This window comes from Artibeus jamaicensis, unplaced genomic scaffold (genome assembly GCF_021234435.1).
Source record: "Artibeus jamaicensis isolate MK-2021 breed Jamaican fruit bat unplaced genomic scaffold, CSHL_Jam_final contig_241, whole genome shotgun sequence".
Taxonomy (NCBI): Eukaryota; Metazoa; Chordata; class Mammalia; order Chiroptera; family Phyllostomidae; genus Artibeus; species Artibeus jamaicensis.
In genome coordinates, this window is record NW_026521509.1 from 1,326,577 (window position 1) to 1,343,227 (window position 16,651).

Genomic DNA, 16,651 nt, shown 5'->3' on the forward strand with positions numbered 1-16,651 from the left:
AAGAAATACCTTTTATTTACTCTTATTTTGCACATAGTAGCTTGTCCTGAATCAGTACATACATATTTACTTAAAATAACAATAATAGGATAATTGAGATGTGATGAAAAACTGTTCACATAATTTCCAATGTATTTGATTTTCACACCTTATGAAATGTGCTATTGCAGACTTAATAGCATGAGATTGTTGTCTCTCAATGACTTAAACTGTACAAATATTATCATTATTGTAGTTAACTGAAAAGCAAACAAGGAACTTGTTTCTTTTGGAAAATTTGGTAGTGGGTGATTAAGAAGAGGAACATGGCAGCATAAACAATCTCAATGCCTTGAACTTTTAGGAATCTTATAAGTGAATGAGCCTTTGCTAACAGGAAGCTGCAGTAACTATTATATTTGTACACATGACAGTGATTATATGGCATTTAGCTTAAATTCAGAGAAGTATTTCTTTCTTGAAATATAGACAGATGCCCCCATTGACCCATTTAAAGAGGTGTGGGAAGCCCATGAGCTTGGTGAAGCATCACACATAGATGTAATCACTGGCCACCATTGGGTGGTTAGCTTAGCATGGATTTTTGTGAGCAGTTTATTCAAGGCCTTATTCTCATTCACACAAGACTGCTGAACAAGGCGCCTTCAATTCTCTGGAATCAGAAGGTGAGTAGAATGCGAATGGCATTTAGTGCCTAGGTAGTTTCTTCCCTCAAAATCCCATATATCCTGGTATTTGATTAATATGGGGGAAGCCATTAAAAAGGATATGGACAGACAGCGAGTTTTTTAAAGGGTGAAAGAAACTGGGCCATTTATGGCCTAATTTAACTGCTATCTATTTTACAAATTATTTTTTCCTATACCTGTACATTTTTAATAAAGCTACTAGTGTACATTTTAAAGCTACTAAAGGTCAAACTGCAAAGTAATAAATTCTATAATAGGAAGAAATAGACTTTTAGATAGGTTAATTGTAGGGCATACATTTTTATTTAAGTAACAGTTTACATTCGGTAGTGTTCTGTGTTCATTTCAGAGGTACAATAAAGCGGTTATAAAATCATGGGAGGTGGGGAACAAGGGACGGGGGAGGCTGGGATGGGAAAAATAGACAAAAAACTGTACTTGAAAAATAACTAAATAAAATTTTTTAAAAAATCATGTACTTTCTAGAGCAGTTCCCTCCAAGCCCATTCATAGTTATGATGATATTATTGACTGTATTGAGGGCTACACTGCTGCCTACAATATTTTGCTGACTAATTACAGTCGTGTTCCCCACACCTTAATTATACTGCTTTCCTAGATAAACAGTATGAATGAGAGAAAAAAACACTCTGCCTTGAGCCCATGTGAATTCATGTGGTTTTGTGCCAACTGTCTCATATTAATATTCAGAATTCTATTTTAATGTGCACCTACTTTGTACTGGACACAACTACGAACTGGGCTTCTTCAGATGAATTATATATGGTCATTGCTTTGAAAACTCTCAGAGTTGAGTAAAAGACAAACACATAGCCAACTAAAATACAGCATGATAAAATGAATATGTAAAACAATTGTATCTGTGTGTATGCTTCCAGGAGGGAGGCAGTACCTGGCTGGACTCCATATGGGAGTTGGGCCTCAACCCAGGCAATGGAGAGCAATTGGTGACTGTGCAAATGAAGGGAAGACCATTTGGATAGGACATATAATGTGCATGAAGGCACAAAGATCTGTGTAAAACAGTGATGTCAGGCAGCAGCTGTAGGACTTATGAGAAAAGTGGTATAAGAGGAGACTCAGAATTGCTCAGGGTCTTGTCTGTCTCTTTAAGTGCCTTTACATCCACTTTCTGAGTTCCTATAATTTATCCAATAGGCAAGAAGGTGCTCCTAGTGAATCGTTTTAATCACAGACAGTGAGCCTGGTTGAGGCCCAGGAGGTAAAACTGCCTTGTCACTAATGCAGAAGCAAGGAAATGAAAGAGGAGATGACATAACTGACAATTATTTCAATAGAATTAACCCATCTTAGTTTCTTCAACATGACAGGGTCTGGTCGGAGATTAGTTCAAAGTATCTTTGAATGGGGATGTGTTTTGGTCTGTAGATACTTGTGTACATTTCCATTTCACAGCTTTCTCCCACTGTAAACCAATGCCTGCATATCGATATGGTTGCAAATATTAACCTTTTTTTTCTTTATCCACTACTTTGATAATGCACTAGTATTAGGTGAATGGATCCACATGTTTCTAGTTGACTCCACTGAGATGTTAATATTTTTAAATATCTTTTTAAAGATCTTATTTGTTTTTAGAGAAGGGAAAGGAAAGAGAAGGAGAGGGAGAGAAAGATCAATGTCAGGTTGTCTCTCGAGTGCCCCCTACTTGGGATGTGGCCCACAGCCCAGGCATGTGCCCTGACTGGGAATTGAAACAGCTACCCTTTGGTTCACAGGCTGGTAGTCAATCCACTGAGCCACACCAGTCAGGGCTAAATTTCTTTTTTACGTATGTTTTTATTTTTTTATTGCTCTATTACAGTTGTCTCACATTTTTCCTTGTTGCTGTCCCCTGCCCTGGCCATGACAATCAATCCCCGCCACTGTTGTCCATGCCCATGGGTTACATTTCTTCACAACTATAAGAATGGAATATTCCCTAGGTATATTCAGTTTCTTCCAATTCATGCATATCACTTTGATAAACACTTGGCTCAAAACCTACCTCTGAGATAAATTTATATCTTTTAGATACCTTTTACCCTACGTCTCTCAATATGTACTATTCAACTTATACTAGCTTTGTTCTTATTGATTTGTTACTTTTTCATTCTTAATGCCCTTAGAAGCACATAATCTACTAATTTGCTCATCATTATTATGCAATGAAATGTACAATGATCTAGATTAAGTTCAACATGTTTCCGATTACTATAAAAACTTGCTTTTAATTTTCTTGTACCAACTGCATTTTAACTTTCCTAAGTTTAAGGGTGAAGTCTTCTGTTCCTTTGGAATCCACTAGTGGTCTTACTACATAGTTCTAAATTTTAATGATTTATTTTTTACTTCTAAACTATTACTCAGAATCTAAGGCTAAGTTCCTTTTGACTTCCTTGGATTGATGGAGAAACAGTGTTACTACTACAGCTTCATGGTATGAAAATAACTTCCAGAATTCTGCTTTATGCAGATCTTGAAGTAAACGGGTTATGTTTGCTTGCAACCAGGCCGATTCTTTCCTCAGCTGATCTCTTTTAATACTTCCTAAAAGTGGAAAATAAAAACCAGACACACCGTGCCTGAGTCTTTAGCACTACAGACTCAGTGGACATCTGGTTAACTTTCCAAGTTTGAGCAGGCACCAGCCACTGAGCATCACAGGTTTTCATCTCTTCAGCCTCCAAATCAGGGACTGACCTTGCTCATTGCCTGACTCTGAAAGTGACATATTTTATGGTTCTGGTGAGGCAGCTCACCAGTTCAAAGAACTAATTTCTGTTAAATAAGGTTATGATAGCGATGGTAACAGTTAAATCCCAAAATACAACTGGCTTCACATCGACATCCAGGGAAAGCTGCGGGTTTTACATTTACTGTCAGCTTTCATCCCCATGGTGACTCTGGGCTTCTTCCATCTTGCGGCTCCTCTGTGTTTGTGACACACAGAGTAACAGTAACTTAGTCGAGTCACTGTGATCACATTGGCAGGGTTTGACAGGATAGTCTCAGATATACAATGTACTTAACTTGAGCCAGGAATGCTTGGAGATGTAAGTATGTGCCAAGAAGAAAGTATTATTTCAAATATTAATAATATGCAGTTCTGTAATTTATAATATGTCAAATGTGAATTTAGTGAACATATGTTAGAGAATTGTTTTTCCTTTGAGAGAACTGTTTTTATATGACTCAGGAACACCCGTTTTGCTACCTTCCTGTTTCTCAGTAGCTCCATTTCTCTAGCCAAGTGCTAGGACAAAAATATTTTTTATATAATATTACATTTTAACAGTAATGCTTATACAGATTTATCAACCTGTTTTAAGGGGGAAAATACAAACGGAATGCACTGAGGTGAAAAGGATTTACAGAAGTTCAAAATAAGCTGATAAATGAGAAAACATTTTTTCTAGCATTTCTGTTTGAGAGAAATTGTTTCCTTTAAGTCAGCCAGCCACATTTCCAGAATTCTCCATGGTAAATACTTGGGAAAGGACTATTTCTTCATTAGTAGAGATAACATCTTATGTTGATGATAAAGATTGAATACTAATACTAATACTAAAAACACATTTGTTTATATTACATTCATTAATTTAATAAATACTTATTGGTAAATAATTATGAACAAAGCTGATTATTCTTTTCCTAGTCATGTTCCAAATTAATTGCCTCTGTCAAAATTCCCTAGGCTTGCTTTATTCATTGTAGTGGAAACTGTTGGATAAATACAAGTAAAGAACCTTCACTGAATAGGTGTGTTAACCTAAACTGCTAGTCCACCTCCCTACCCTATAACACAGGTACCTGAAAGTCTCCGTGAGCATAGAAATCATCGGGCACTGTGCTGAAAGGTGTATTCTCAGGCACTACTTACCAAAATTCTGTTCTAGCAGGTCTACCGAACTGTGGCAGAAAACAGCATTTTGAACAAGCTCTCTGAGCACTTTTGTAAAGTATTCTTGTATAATCCTTTTTAAAAGACTATAGAAAACTTTACACACCAAATTTTATCATAGAACCACTGTTTCCTACAAATGTCAATAAATAGTTATTTTAAAAATATTCTAATGATAATATTCCAAATAGTGCCCATTGATGCTTACAGATATTCCTCAAGTTCTGCCTGTTTTATTTCAACAGATATTAGGCATGTGGGACAAGAGAGGGTACCTTCTTTCACTGGACAAATACATTTAATTAACATATTATCCATAATAATTAACAAATATATCTCCTTCACTTCCATATTCCTTATGGAATGCTTTAGTCACAGGATAAAGTATTAATAATTTTCCTTTTCTACAACTGAAAAAGGTAGACTATGCAACAGTAATAGAAACACACATTTGAAAGATGCCAGTATAATTAATGTTAAAATGAATAGTGAAAATTGTTGAAATACATCTCTTGATTTACAGTAGTATTTTATTGTGAAAATGTGCTACAACTTTTTCATCCACTCTTCTATCCATCAATAATGGACACATGAGCTGCTTCCAAGTCTTTTTTTTCTTTTTTAAAAAATTTTATTGATTATGCCAATACATTTGTTCTATTCCCCCCTCCGTTCCCCTCCACCCTGCACACCCCTCCACCACCATTCCCCCCCTTTAGTTCATGAACACGTGTCTCAAGTTCTTTAGATTTCATATTTCCCCAACTATTCTTACCCTCCCCCTATCTATTTTCTATCTACCGTCTATGCTACTTATTTTCTGTACCTTCTCCCCCCTTCCCCTTCTCCCACTTCCCTGTTGCTAACCCTCCATGTGATCTTCATTTCTATGGTCACTCCTGATCTAGCTGTCCTTTTAGTTTGCTTTTGTTTTAGGTGTGGTTGTTGATAACTGTGCATTTGCTGTCCTTTCACTGTTCATCTTTTTATCTTCTTTTTCTTAGGTAAGTCCCTTTAACATTTCATATAATAAGGGCTTGGTGATGATGAACTCCTTGAATTTGACCTTATCTGAGAAGCACTTTATCTGCCCTTCCATTCTAAATGAAAGCCTTGCTGGATAGAGCAATCTTGGATGTAGGTCTTTGGTTTTCATGACTTGGAATACTTCTTTCCAGCCCCTTCTTGCCTGTAAGGTCTCTTGGTGATGGTACTTAACACTGCGATGTTCTTTAGTTCCCCAGGAAGAGTTCACAATGATATGGACACTTTTGATGGCAATTGCAGATTGAGAAAAAATACAACTTGCTGAAAAGGGTCTGAAATCTTTCACCATCATTTGGTTTCTGATTTTGAGCATGGATACAATGTTATATTTCCTTATACAGATAGTGTTGATGTTATACTGGCAGCTGGTCTTCACAGACTTTGGCATCTAAAACCTTGTCTGAAATGGATGATTTGGCCAAGCTTCTTTCACAGCCTGAATCTTCTGATGTCATCTGAGAGGGCAGTGGTCTCTTCTCATCAGTGCATGACCACGATTTATTTTGCACCAGGAGAAATATTCCTTTCATAGTGATCAAATTCATTATACCTAGTTTTGACACCAAGAAAACACCATAAAACAAAGTCTTCTTGTGTTTCCTGCTAATATACTAATTAGGCAATAACTCATCATCCTTTTTTATGAAACCAATCAGAACTGGGGTGCTTTATAGTGTTATGCAATTGTGCTATTCATCAGAGGGGCTGTGGTTGGCAATCTTCTAGTCAAATGAAGCTGCAGTACCAACTGTTCTGAAGTAATGGAGATGATACCAAAAGTAGAGGTTTTACAACTAAAACAGGAAGCATTTTGTCATTTTAAATTAAACTCTAATAGCTAGTGATTATAATGAAGTTTCTAACTACACAAACGACCATAAGTAATTTCAAGTTGCCATTTTTGTAATAAAAAGAGCCTTTCAAACCTCAGCGGTAACATTTACTGCACAAAATTCAAACTCTACCCATCTTGCGGTCTCGTTGGGTAAAGTCCTGTCCCATTACCAACTGCTAAATGCTGGGTTTCAAAGGCAGCTGTACTAAGTATTCTTTAAATGCATTAAGTGCTAATGAGAATTAATGAATCATATTTTAAGGGAAGAGGTTTTATTCAGTTTATTTAGAGGTATACATTAGAGAATCCACAGAGTTAGAGGCTCAGATTATTCAGTACTTAAGTTTTTATTGTACCTCAAATGTTGAGAGAAAAATGCCAGTTACATAGCTGAGTGATTATGGATTCATTTGCTTCTTAAACCAGGGAAACTAATATTAAATAGACAAATATAACAGATTGAGAATTTTCAACATTCTTGAGTCATCTGTTAGAAAAATTAAAAGTTAGTGGTTTGTGTTGTTGGCATTAATGAGATTGAAAAGTTTGGTGAAGGGAGTAGATTTACAAATATTTTTTTTTTAATACCAGAATTAAGCTAGTCCCATTACAGGCAAAACCTTAATAATACTAAATCATTTAAAATGTCTTTAGTTATTGTATTATGCAGTTCAAAATGTTTGAACATTTGCTGACTAGATGTGGAAGTAGTAAAATAAGTCATGGCATGAAAAAGATCTCACAGCGATAGTTCATGAAGAAGAAACAGATTTTGTATAATATTGTTTTTTATTGCCTCTTTTTCCTGGGAAATGTTGTTTTCCAGAGAAAGTTTACAGGAGACTTAAAATAACCTTTTAAACCTTCAATGGAAACTGTGGTCTTCTCAATCCCAGGGTACCGGCCAGCCTCCTAATGTAATGAGTGATTCTCAGCTTTCCAGAGTGAAGATTTGTTGCATTAAAAAAATCTCATCTTTCTAGGGAAAGAATGCCAGATGCACTTTATCACTATAAAGCAATTAAGTGAAAATTAGCTAATCACAAGGTGAGGAAAGCTCACTCATTACAGGAACAGAAAGACACAGCAGGCTGTCCAAAAGGAAATACTTAGGAAAAAGCAGATAAAATGAAATACTTAGGAAAAAGCAGACATATAGCATCATCATTATGACAGAGTCAATATTAACTGCAAAAATACTGAATATACCTTTTTGAAAGCACAAATTGATACATTTTTGGAAAAGTGTAACCGGGGAAACCACGGAGCTGAAGGGTTTTATTTCCTGATTTATGTTGTTTCGCACCCCCTTCTCCCGCTCTCTTTAAAGGTCTCCTTAAGCACTATTTTTTTTGTTGCTTCTTATGGCTATTAAAGAAATATACATGCATCCCATTTCACATTAATCCATTTTTTAATAGAACTAAACTTGTTTCAGCATAAAAGGTCACATTTAAGAAACCACAATGAACTCTAATGCAGTTATGTCCATGAATAATTCCAGACACTGGTTCAGGGGTTGAGGAAGAAAATGTATTAATCTGTGGAATGCATGCTATGTCTCACTCAGTATTCTCATCAGTGACAGTTTTTGAAGGCCCTCTAAATGTATTTCCAAGATAGTTCTATAAGTTTCACAAGTTATTAGTGAAATAAGGTTTTAAGTGGCATTTAACCATTAGTACTGTCAGTTCCATAAGAAAGCCTATAAACATAAATTAATTAATATCTTATTGTGAAATATGCATGGTTTTACTTTTTTGGTTTTTCTTCTTTTTTTACATCTTTTTTGCTGTGTTATTTATTTTTTATGATTTATCTTGTTTAAAATAATTTTATTGTTGTACAATTACAGTTGTCTGCATTTACTTCCCACCATTCCCCCCCAACCTCAGCCAAACCCACCTCCCTCCCTTGCTTCCACACCCCCACCTTGGTTTTGTCCATGTGTCCTTTGTAGTAGTTCCTAAAAAGCCTCCCCCCATCCCCTCCCACCTCCCCTCTGGTTACTCTCAGATTGTTCTTAATCTCAGTGACTCTAATTATATTTTGCTGGCTTTTTTTTTGTTTTGATTATTAAGTTCCAGTTAAAGGTAAGATCATATGGTATTTGCCCCTCACTGCCTGGCTTATTTCACTTACCATGCTGTCACAAAGGGTAGGAGTTCCTTCTTTCTCTCTGCTGCATAGTATTACGTTGTGTAAACAGACCATAGTTTTTTGACCCACTCATGACTGATGAGCACTTACGTTGCTTCCAGCACTTGGCTATTATAAATTGTGCTGCTATGAACATTGGGGTGCATAGATTCTTTTGGATTGGTGTTTCAGGGTTCTTAGGAAATGATACTAGCAGTGGAATTACCAGGTCAAAAGTAAATTCCATTTTTAGTTTTCTGAGGAAATTCCATACTGTTTTCCACAGTGGCTGCACCAGGCTGCATTCTGACCCACACTGCACCGGGGTTGCCTTTTCTCCGCATCCTCTCCAACACTTGTTTGTTGCTTTGTTTATGATGGCCATTCTGACTGGTGTGAAGTGGTATCTCACTGTGGATTTAATTTGCATCTCTCTGATGGCTAGTGATGCTGAGCATCCTTTCATATGTCTCTGGGCCCTCTGTATGTCCTCCTTGGAGAAGTGTGTGTTCAAGTCTTTTGCCCACTTTTTAATATTTAATTATTGTTCAAGTACAGTTGTCCCCACTTCCCTCCCCCCTCCTCCCCACCCCAGCCGTCCCCACTCCCCACCCTTGATCTTACCCCTCTTTGGTTTTGTCCATGTGTCCTTTATATATGTCCCCCCTTATTTAACATTTTTTAAAACACTGGATAAATCTTTGTATTTCCAGTCCCAACTCAACAGAAGGGAGTTGTCTCATCTGGTCACTACTTTCATTTTAATAAATAGTATTTTGGGAAAAAGGGAACATTTTCCAATGCTCAGACTTAAATACTGATCAATATGGTTTCTTAGGAAGAACAAATAATATCTAGCAATTTAACCACCATTACTTCCATGCTTATACAATAAACTCTTAATTAAATATTGCCCTCTATTGGAACACCATTGTTTGGTGCAAATTAATTAATTACTTTGACACTGACTCTGAGCTTTTTATGGGATGGAGATGAGTAGAGAAAACTACCTAAAAGTAGAACTGTCTTTAAGGAAGCTTTTTGAAAGAAGGCCTAGTTACCGATTCTATTTCCAAATATAATTTTAAATAACCTCTCCTTTCCTGCATTATGGAAATAAATCATTTGAAGAGCTGTTAAGGTGTGTATAAACAATGAAGATGAAATTCGTCTGTTTAGAAAGCTCACTGTGGCTAACAGCTTCTTTGTTCCATAATCTATAAGGAAACTTGCAGATACAATAGGCAGGTATTGAAGTGTTTTTCTCATTCAGTGTCAAGCTAGCATTGTCCCTACCTAGTGTTTTTGTCAAAAATATACTATTAAGAATGTCATGTGGAGATTGTTGCAATCGATACTATACTATGAAATGTAGCAATAGGCCAAAGTGCTTGAAAGCAAGTTGCCATTAAAGAATAACAGTAAAGGTAATTGTGTCTATAACTCTTGGGAAACCAAAGATTTAGAAGAACTATTCAATAAGGAACAAACATACTGTCATTATGTTCTTAAGGGACAACAGAAACACATAAGCAGAACTTCTATTATTTTCATATTAAGAACTTTAAAAAGTAAGGATTTCTTAGACACTCTTACTGTGCATACATATTCATGAGACAGAGAGTATTAAAGAAAATAATGTATCTCACTTGGCAATATCTTGGCCATGTATAATGTTTTCATTTTTATAAAAGCTTGTATTTTTGTCAATGCTTTTATAACCTTTCTTTTGAAATTGACTTCATTATCTCAGATTCCAGATATATTTTAGCACAGCGTCATTTCTTTTTTTTTGGGGGGGGATTAAATAACATAGTTAAGAGCAGACTCAGAGTTTAGTAAGAGTACTTCCCATCTTTTCATTAAACCACAGTTAAACACTTTCTGTGTGTTGTGCATTGAATTCAGTACTAGAGTTAGAGAGATGAATACATACCAGATTCTGGCTCAGTAGGATTCACAGTAGTGAGGCAAACATGAAAATAGAATTCTAGTGCACTGTGTTAATAGGCATGGAAACATTGGCAGACATTTGCAAATACATCTGATGAGGGGCACCACACTGGTGCAGATACCTACAGATGGCTGTGTGGTCAACAGCCTGTTGTTTTTCTCAACACTTCTACAAACAAGATCAGCAGCTGTTGTGAGCACACTTTTTATTTTCCTGTTTCTTTCGTACATCCCAAGTGAAGATTCACTGTTCATTCGGGATAGTGGCAAGCTTATAATTAACCTCAAGTCTTCCCATGCAGGAAAGAGGATCGTTTTCCCAGCTTTCATCCAAGAATAGTTTGGTGCAGCTACTCCAAGGCTTATGGACAGGGATTGATGCCCTAACAAATGCAGCTAGCATATTTCAATCTTTAAGCAAATTATGAAATCCATTTAAAAATTATTAACAAAGCCCTGGCTGGTGTGGCTCAGTGGATTGAGTGCCAGCCTGCAAACCAAAGGGTCGACGGTTCAATTCCCAGTCAGGGCACATGCCTGGGTTGTGGGCCAGGTCCCCGGGGGGGCCATGTGAGAGGCAACCGCACATTAATGTTTCTCTTTCTCTTTCTCTTTCTGCCTCCCTTCCCCTCTGTTTAAAACTAAATAAAGTCTTTTAAAAATTACCCACTGCACAGAAAGGAGGAGTGCAATTATTTAAGAACTTTTGGATCTTTTAAAACCAAGTTTGGTGAATAAATCATTGTCAGAGGAATCTCATCTCTCTAGAATCTATGGATATCCACCCCCCCCCAAAATAACCTGAAATATATCAGCTGAGGACATATGGACAAGAATATAAATGACTATTTAATGTTTTCAAAGTATGTGTACCTATTGTTAAGCTCAGAATTTTAAGCTCTGTAAAACTCATATTTCACTGAGGTGAATGGCCCATCTTGCTGGAGATTTTTTTTTAATACATTTCTTCATGCACTTAATTTTTATTTAAATTACATTAAAAGTTAAAGTGTAACTAAAAAATAATAACACAACAAGCTGGGGGAAGGAGGGTTTAAGGGCACTAAATGGTCATAGAAAAAATACAAGAAAGATTAAATTGAAAAAAAAAACAATATGTGTTGAAGTTACATGTCCAATATACAGTTTAATGCTTCTTAGGAGCATATTTATTTCCTTGTTTTTTTTTTTTTTGAAGGGAAGTATATACGAATAAGATAGGTACATTTGTGAAGCAGGCATATAAAATAGTTTAAATGAAATTCAAATCCACATGTTGTGAAATTTAATGTCAAATTGCATGTAAAGTACAAGGGAGCTAGTTATTTATTTCACGTGTAACACACATTGAAGAAATAAAAAGTGCAGCCAAAAAGCTCCTACATCTATGGGTATGTCTCTGCCAGATCCCAAGTCTTCTTTTAGTTTTGATTTTTATAGAGAGAAGTAGCATCTGATATTCTGATGTTTCCAAGGCTCATATAGCTATGGACACATATCTAAAAATGAAATACACAACAGCAGATTTTATCAGATATCAACAACTAGAGGACATGCTAACAACTGAAACACGAGTGTTAGAGGCACATGTTCATCTATTATGCAAATGAAAACCTCCATTTCTTGCATTGATGAATGCATTAAGGAGAGTATAGACTTTATGAGTCATTGATAGTGATATACTGCAATCTTCTCCACAGTTAGCTGACTTTATGGGGCTTCATTTTCATTTCAGAAGCAAACTGGAATAACTTCAGCACATACACTAATTTAGCATAAATAGTCCTGGTAGCAGTGATAATATCAAATAGACAGTGATGCATACTAGACTTGGAAAAGTCTGGAACAAGTGAGGCTGAACAAAGACACGAGAGACCTATAGGACCACAGTGCAGTAGTCATACTCTGCAAAGGCAAACACTCATTTGCTGCTTAATCTGTGTATCAGGCCATGGACAGCACAGAATCTGCATAATACACCAATTCTGTTGCAAACTAGTTTACTTGTTAGGAGAAAAAGGTCACATTCATGAGATGGCCGTGAACCTTCTGTTACTTTGTCCAGCAACCCCCCCAAAATGTGTATGTATATGTGTGTGTGTGTGTGTGTGTATATATATATATATATATATATATATATATATATATATATATATATAAAACAATTGAGTGTCTGAACAACTATCATTTACTATACTACTTAACTGCTTTAATTTGACTGCAGCACAAAACTTTTCATAATCATTTGTGAAAACTTGGAAATACTATTCTATTTTTCAAATAAAATGAATAGACTTTTAAAAGTGTCTCAATTATTAGTGTCTTGGGAGATTAACTGCAAGAATGACACAGATATTTCTGGATTATTTTCTGTTAAAAATCAAGAATATTGAGTTTTTCTAAAGGTCATCTTCTCTACTTGATATATTTTAGGGAATCACCCTTGCCACCTCTGTACCTTTGTGTCCATGTAACAATAGACACAATGGATACACATTTGTTTACTTTAAAGGAAGTGAAAAATTACTAGCCTCAGAGGTAACCTTGTAAGTCTGTGGGAACCATGCTGAGTGAACACAGAGCATGAGCATGGGATTTTCCCAAGGTCAGTAGATTAAGTCATGCCAAAGAAATAGAGGGAAAGGGGAAAATATTTTCTAGTGCACGTAGGTCATGTGGCAGAGAGAGGGGTAATGTGGGGAATAAGATGAGCCGTGAAACAGTGTGAATAAGAATGTTTAGTGGAAAATACAAGATACTTGACAGGTATTATCCTTGGCACTTTATATAAGTATGTTATGCTAGGATATTAATATTATTATTACACATCAGGCAACAGATGTTAATCACTTATTGAAGGTTATGCAATTAATAATGTTGGAAATGGGATTCAAATGCAGTAAGTTTGCCCAAAGAGCTTACATTCCTAATGCACGTAGGATGTAGCAGAATGAAAGTAAACATGTGTAACCTTCCCAAATAAAGAAAAGAACAAAAATGAGACTGCATTTAGGACTAGTGCTTAAAGTCTAGAGTTGCAATATGTAAATTACCCAGAGGAGAAAGGAGGAACAAAGATGATCATGTGGGTGGAATTAGAGACTAAACACCAGAATTGGAAACACTGTAAAATAAAAACACCTAACATGCAATATGGACTTACTGTTTACAACACCTCTGTGAATTACACACTGCTACTAACCCCACCTGACAAAATGGTGGCTTGAGACAAAACAATAAGAGATTATTGTTTACTGCTTCTGGATACATGCCTAAATGTACTTAGTAGTTAATACCGCAGCTTTGTGATGTAAAGCCTATTAAGTGCATATGTTAAATCATGGGACTTCAAGTGATTTTGGCTTCGCCAACAACCTGCTTTCCTATGAGCCATTTCCTTCCATTTTAGGAGGGGTATATTATTTTTTAATAGTTCTATGGATTTCAGAGAACATACAAAGTCATGTGACCAGCATCATAAAGTAGTTTCAGGACATTTTCTCACCCCCAAAGAAATCTCATGCCCATTCATAGTCACTCCTCATCAACTACTTCTGAAGTCCTAATCAACCACCAGTCTTTCTGTTTTTATAGGTTTCTTTGTTTTGGACATTTCATATCTTTCTCTTGGCCTGGGATTTTTGAAAACCTATTCTTCTCTAATAGATTTTTCTTCATTTGCATATATTACTGCAGGATTTGTTCCAGCATCTTGATGAAGTTGAAACAGAGAGAACTATTGTGGTAGAAAAGCAATTTCCACATAGGTTATGTAATTTTATTTCCAGTAAATATAAACATGGAATTAGAGAAGTGACAGGATAATGTGTCAGGAAGAACCATATTGTCAAACAAGTGGCATCTGTTGCCTATTATCAGAAGTAGAACTCTCAGCACTTCTGCCAACTGCATCCTGATAGCAGAGTCTCCAAGGAAAACAACACAGTCAGGCTCTGGGTGACACTATGACATTCCTCACGCAGAAAGAGACAGCAGTAGATCAGTTGGGGGGGTGGGGAGACATCAGTCTCTTATGACCAATGAGTCCCACTCAGCAGCTGACACAGAACAATTGCACTGTAGCACAGTGACCCTGTCCCCTCCCCAAAAGGGACAGATATAGCAATGAGAATGGCTGGATGCCATAGGATGCACACCATTAGGCAGATCAAAGGCATATGTGTTGAGTCTGTGACAGGGAAAGATATTTGCATACATGATAATAACCCCAGCACTAGCCGGCACAACTATTCATCTCTTAGTAAGGAAGTATTCCAGGCCCAAGGCCCATTGTAGGAAGCCAAGAAGGCATCAAAATACTGCATATGTGAGGGCACTGTTCCCCACACACATTCATAAAATCAAGGTCTACCCCTCTTATTTCACAGTGATTTTCCTTCAGGCAGTAAACATTTGTTGAAATGTGCCAGCACAAGCTATGGGTACTTTTGTATGAATGCAAATGTGAATCAGGAAAGTGTTTATAATCAATAAATGGGCCCCCTATAAAATAAATGTATTGAAACATATTGCAGAATGGGAAATATGCATGTGGTGTTTTGAATGGACAAAGAAAAGGCTTTAAAAAGAAAAAAATAATTTGGATGTAGGGAGAATATTAAACATTATTAGGAGATATGATGATTCCCTGTATATTCTTCAGGATGTCATTTTATCCCATAATGTATCTGCTCTTTTTTATTTAAGGGAAGATGTTTAGAAAAATGATCCTTAACATCCCTTTCAGTTAAGGAATATAACCAAATAGAAGCCAAGAAACCCAACAAAAGTTGCTTATATAGAATGTATAGGCCTGAGGAATTTGAGATTAAATATTTTAATTAATTATGAATTCTTCAGATTACTTTTAGTATGTTATTATTATTTAGTACATTTTTAGTACATTAAGGACTTAATATTGCCACATGCTTATTCTGAGTGCTGATGTAAGAGAACTGAACAAATTGACTAAAATGTGCATGATTTCCCTAATTTGATATTTGTTAATTTCTTGTAACTTTCAAGACATTAGGGTATATTTCCTATATGAACATTTTCATTTTCTAATGCTTAGAAAATTGTAGGCATACTTATACTTGCCTCAGATAAATATGAGGACTTTAAACTTAATAAAAGATCAATAATACTTGCTTAAGAATTCAGAATAACAGCCATCTCTATTTCAGCTGCTGCTGTATGACTTCAGGTGAACAAATGTGCAATGATTATTTCTCCACTCAGCTTTATTTTATTTAGTTATTGTTTGTTTTCTACATAATAGTCTAGCAAACTACAAGAAAGAGATTTGTAGAGGTACTCAATCAAGGAGTAATTTAGGTGGCGATAGGACATTGCTCCATGGAAATTCCTAAATGGCTATTATAATTTACAATCAAAAGTGAGTCAGCTCGTGGAGGCCATGTGAATTGGTCAGATGGGCCTGGCCATATTTCCATCTTAGCTCCTTATGAACATTTTGACTCAGATGCTTTTGTTCATGTTCTGTTTCTGTAATGCCTGTCACTCTTGGTCAGTATTAGAGCCTTTAAAAAAAGATTTTATTTATTTATCTTTAGAGGGGAAGGGAAGGAGAGAGGGAGAGAAATATCAATGTATGGTTGCCTCTCATGGGTCCCCTGCTGGGAACTAGCCTGCAACCCAGGCATATGCCCTGACTGGAAATTGAACCGCGATCCTCTGGTTCACAGGCCTGAGCTCAATCCACTGAGCTACATCAGCCAGGGCTCAAGAGCCTTTACCACGTAACAAGAAATAATTGTTCCTTCTACCTCATTTGTGCTTCTATGCCATATAGATATAGACAGATATAGATATACATAGATATATACATATACACAGGGTGAGGCAAAAATGGGTTTACAGTTTTATGGTAGTTCATATGGAAAATAATACAATAATTAATAATAATGCCAGTATAAGCTTTCATCTCCTCACAACTATAAACCTGCACACATATAAGTATAGCTATGTATTTACATAAATACATACAAGTATGATGTTACAGAAATTTTAATGACTTTACTGGATTAGAACTTCTGTTCT